The sequence below is a fragment of the Prionailurus viverrinus genome, chromosome A2, assembly GCF_022837055.1.
Source record: "Prionailurus viverrinus isolate Anna chromosome A2, UM_Priviv_1.0, whole genome shotgun sequence".
Classification (NCBI taxonomy): Eukaryota; Metazoa; Chordata; class Mammalia; order Carnivora; family Felidae; genus Prionailurus; species Prionailurus viverrinus.
In genome coordinates, this window is record NC_062562.1 from 9177000 (window position 1) to 9182173 (window position 5174).

The 5174-nt window shown below is 51.7% G+C and overlaps 1 long non-coding RNA gene across 1 annotated transcript; it reads right to left on the reverse strand.

Annotated features, from left to right (window-relative positions):
• Nucleotides 1-640: 640 nt before the first annotated feature.
• LOC125156422 (uncharacterized) lies at nt 641-5077 on the reverse strand. The gene is made up of 2 exons (XR_007148604.1): nt 4321-5077; nt 641-1322 (listed from the first exon to the last, which is right to left on the reverse strand). It is a non-coding gene; the product is annotated as an uncharacterized LOC125156422 (long non-coding RNA).
• Nucleotides 5078-5174: the final 97 nt, after the last annotated feature.

Here is a 5174-nt window from a genome sequence, read left to right on the forward strand (position 1 = left end):
TTAAGCATCTGACTCTTGATTTTAGCTCAGGTCATGATCCCATGGGTTTGTGGGTTTGAGCCCCACATGGGGTTCCTCACGCTGACAGTGCGGAGCGGAGCCTGCTTGGAATTCTCTCTCTCCCTCTCTGTCTCTCCTGCGCATGTGTTCTCTCTCAAAATAAATAAACTTAATTAAAAAAATTTTTTAAATAAAAAGACATACCTCATAGTTAAAATGGAGGTCACGTGTGTTTACCTTCCCACGTTCACTCCCCTCTCCCGCTACAGAAACAACAACCTAAAAAAAAAAGATACTGAACAATTACCGACCCCTTGCTCTGTGCTTTACAAGAATTAACTTGGGGCACCAGGGTGGCTCCGTCAGTTAAGCGCCTGACTTCCTTCCGCTCAGGTCACGGATCTCGCAGTTCAGTTTGTGAGTTTCAGCCCCATGTTGGGCTCTGCGCTGACAGCTGCAGAGCCTGCTTGGGATTCTCCGTCTCCCTCTCTCTCTGCCCCTGCCCTAATCGCTGTCTCTGGAAAATAAGTGAACACTAAAAAAACAAAAGAATGGACTCATTTAAGCTTCCCAGTAACCCTATGAAGCTGCGTGGATTATCATCCCCTTTTACAGACGAAGAAACTGAAGCACAGGGCAGTGAAGTCACTTGCTCAGAATTTTACTGTTGGTCTGGGGCGCTGCCAGGATTTGAGCCCAGGGAGCCTCACTCACCTGAGCCAGGATGCCTGGCACACCACAGGACACTAGCCCCTATGTTTGTTACAAACTTGATACATAGTTTCACTTTCTGTTCTTCAGTAATGGATATAAGCACTATCAAATTGTATCATTTTTTTTCTGCTTGCTTTTTTTTTTTTTTTTTTTTTTAATTCCCCCTCCAACCCAATGGTTTTTTGAGTTTAGCCTTGTTGATACGTTTATTCTTTCTGGTGCCAGACGAATCTACTCCCCTCTCTTTTTCTGGCCCCTGCTGGAGGAGACTTGGTTTGCAAAGAGCCTTATCTTTTGAGAAACGATCCTTAGTCCCTCCCCTGCTAAGAATCCGTCAGTCGCTCCCACAATCCTCAGGGTCAAGCTTGAACTCCAGAGACGTGCTGGAACCCCTCCATCCCCACCATCTGCAGCATCTGGAGACTGCCCCCCACTTCAGGTTCGTCAGCGTGAAAAACTCCAGCCATACCCCATCATGCTCTGTTTGTTCAACCATCTGTTCACCCAGCAGCTACTTACTGAGCCCTTTCCACACGCTAGACACTGTTGTAGGAGCCAGGGACTCAGCAGAGGACAAGACAGACAATGATCCTTGGGGAGCTGACATCCTGGTTGAGACAGACAAGTAAAAAAAAAAATAGAGTTGTATTTACTAAAATTTGCAAGGAAGAAAAATTGAGCTGTTTGAGGATAAGAATTTGGTAGAGATGGGGTGGGGCCTGTTTTAGGCAGAGATGCAATCAGGGAGGATTTCTCTAAGAAGGCAACATTTGAGGGGCGCCTGGGTGGCTCGGTCGGTTGAGCATCCGACTTCGGCTCAGGTCATGATCTCATGGTCCGTGAGTTCGAGCCCCGCGTCGGGCTCTGTGCTGACAGCTCAGAGTCTGGAGCCTGTTTCGGATTCTGGGTCTCCCTCTCTCTCTGCTCCTCCCCTGTTCATGCTCTGTCTCTCTCTGTCTCAAAAATAAATAAATGTTAAAAAAAATTAAAAAAAAAAAAGAAGGCGGCAACATTTGAGCGAAAATGGAAATGAAGTGAAGAAGAGAGAATGCGGAGAAGGGAAAGCATTGCGGGCAGAGAAGACAACAAGTACAAAGGCCCTGAGGTTGGAATAGGCGGGTTTTTTTTTTTTTTTGAGGAGCGGTGAGGAGGCCACATGGCCAGAGGGGCAGGAGCGAGGGGAGCAGAGTGGGAGATCGGGGGAGAAGTCAGGACGTGCCAGGTTCTCCCTCGCCCACCTCTAGGGCTTTGTCCTTGCTGTTCCTTCAATCAGACACCCTTTTCCTCTCTATCCACTTTGCAGTTTCCTAATTGGTCCCTCAATGTCAGCCCTTCTGCCTCTTCCACAGTAGTCCTGGGATACCTTTCTCCTGACACCCGACACCCTGTCCACTCACTCATTCGGCAAAGACTCATTGAGAATAGGCCAACTGCTGGGCAATTTCAGAGGAGTGACAGTTAAATAAAATAGGGCTGTATTTGATAATAAATACAACAGGGCTTAGAAAGGTCTCTCAAGGAGGTGGCATTTCAACAGAGACCTAAATGATCAGAAGAGGCCCGTCTTGGGGAGATATGATGAAAGGGCACTCCAGACACCGGCTAGTGCAAAGGCCCTGCAGTTGGAAGTAAAGTGAGAATATCTGAGGAACAGAGGGAAAGCCAGCGTTGTTGGATGGGGATGAGGGGAGTGGAGGAGGTACCTCTGGACAGGTGGGCAGAGGCCATACAAGACTGCCTTGTAGACCAGGTGAGGGGCGGATGTGTTTCCTAAGGCCTCCAAAGAACCAGGAACAGGTTGTCCAGCAGGCAGAGGTGGGGAATGGGGTGTGATTTAGGGTTCCTGAGGCCCCGGAGAAGACTGGAGAGGGGCCAAGAGCAGCTGCGGGGACGTGCCAGTACACTTATCGTATTCGATTGAGATTGCACAGTAAGTCCCTCGGTCTCCTTGTTTCAAGCCTGCATGCGACTCTGTTTACAGTGCCACCAAAGTCCCCAGTGGGCATCGATAAATACTCACTGAATAAATGAATGCTGGGAGTTTGGAGTGAGAATTTGGCAGGGTTCCCCAGCTCTATCCAGGGAGGGAGTCTGGGACCTGGCAGGCAGCAGAAAGCCCATCCCTGGACACAGTAGCCCAGTCCCTGGGCCAGCCTGGAGCCTAGCTTTGCCACATCCTCTCCATCTGTGAAATAGTTGGGCTGAAGAATTAGAAGAAGACAGGGCAAAGTCTATAGACATCCCAGCTCCAGAGCTGGGGACTTTCCTGACACCCCACACTGTGTCCACCCACTCTTTCCACAAAGATGGAGTGCACCTAGGCCAAATGCTGGGCAATTTCGGAGAGGAGTGACAGTTTAAATAAAGAAAACAGGGCCATGTTTATATATGACAGGGCATGGAAAGGTCTCTCAGAGGAGGTGACGTTTAAATGGACACCTAAATGATCAGAAAAGCCTTGGGGAGATGTGTGCCTCAGTTTCCTCATCTGTAAATTGGGAGCAAAAGAACTACCTCAAAGCATTCTTTAAAAAAATTTAAAAAAAATTTTTTTTAACGTTTATTTATTTTTGAGACAGAGAGAGACAGAGCATGAACGGGGGAGGGTCAGAGAGAGAGGGAGACACAGAATCCGAAACAGGCTCCAGGCTCTGAGCCATCAGCACAGAGCCTGACGCGGGGCTTGAACTCACGAACCGCGAGATCATGACGTGAGCCGAAGTCGGACGCTTAACCGACTAAGCCACCCAGGCGCCCCTAAAAAAAATTTTTTTAAAACAATATTTATTTGGGAGAGAGAGAAAGAGAGAGAGTGGGGGAGGGGCAGAGAGTGAGGGAGACACAGAATCCAAAGCAGGCTCCAGGATCCGAGCTGTCAGCACAGAGCCTGACATGGGGCTCAAATTCACAAACAGGGAGATCGTGACCTGAGCCGAATTGGGATGCTTAACCAAATGAGCCACCCAGGCGCCCCTCAAAACGCTCTTTAATTCAATTGACAAATGAACGAGGGACAGCCAGGAGGCTGGTATGGATGGACTAGTGCGCAAGGGGAAGAGATACAGGGAGAGAGAAAAGGGAAGGTGAAGGAGGTGAATCGTGTAGGGCCTGTGGTCTTTGGGTAGGACTTAGGCTTCTACTATAAAGACAGTGGGAGCCATGGAGGGATCTAGGCAGAGGAGGGAGGTGACCACACTCAGGTGTTCACAGGCGTTCTTAGACTGTTGTTTAGGCTGTGGTGGGGAAAATAGACTAGGAGGTAAAGGGTGGAGCTGGGAGACCTGAGAGGAGGCTACCGCGCTGGTCCAGATGAGCAATGAGACCGGACCAGGTAGGTGAGGGCCGAGGAAGGGGTGAGAAGTGGGCGGATTCTGGATCGGTGTCATTCTCCTCCTCTTCCTTCTTTTTCTTTCTCCGTTAAAACACCCCAAATTAAAAAAAAAAAAAAAGAGGAAAGAAAACATCTCTCCCTGGTCTCTAGGTAACCAAAGTATCCTCAGCCCTCGGCGTTTTGGCTGATCCCCGGAGGGCGCTAATGTTCAGGCTCAGTCGCCAGGGAGCGCTCCCCGCCCTGAGCCCCAAGGGACCAAGGTTTGGCTCACTTACCGGGTTTCCAAGGGAGTGCGGGGTCGGCCTCGAGCCAAGCTGCGCGCTCTAGAGACTCCAGAGACCCTGGAGAAGCTCCGAAGAGACCTCCACTCTCCTCCGCTTGGGCACGGGCCTGCTGCATTTATGGAACGCCACCTGCATGCAACAGCTCTGAAGAAGAGTACGGTCTACATTTTACAGCGGGGAAGATTGAGGCTCAGCAGCCACAGGATCCTTCGGGCCCACAGCGAGTCAGTTGTAACAACGGCAATAACATTAAGCATGACAGCCGCTAACATTTATTAAGCGCTTACTGTGTTCTCAACACTTGGCACGCACGGTCTCAATTTCATCAACACCGAGGGGTGGGTAGGGTAAATCCCACTTCACAGATGAGGCGCTCTTTGGACGTGGGGCTCCCCCAAGGCATGAGATGCTGGGATTTGAACCCAAATCTGTCCAGAGATTGTCTCCAGGCAAAGGATGGTCCTTCCCAGGAGCCCCGAGCTTGCGAACGAGGGGGGAGATGAATTGTTTTTGTGTTTAGAGGGGTCCCGGGAGGCCCAAAGGCCTCTGCCAACCCCCGCCTTAACGTGGCTCAGTCTTTTCTTCGGGTTCCCGCGCGCTCAGATGGGGGACACCTGGGCAGGGTGAGGATGCAGAAACAGGCAAGGGCGGGGGGAGCAGACGGGGTGAATTCGGCCGGGAACGCGGACGGCCCTGCAGCCGAGACCCCGCAGCCCCGGGGGCCGCCGGGAGCCGCGCCCCCTCGGCCCCGCCCCCTCCCCGGGCGCCGACCTCGGCGGTCACGTGACCCGGCCCGGCGGCCGCTGGGGCCGGAGGGCGCGGCGCGCGGACGCGGCGGCCTGGCC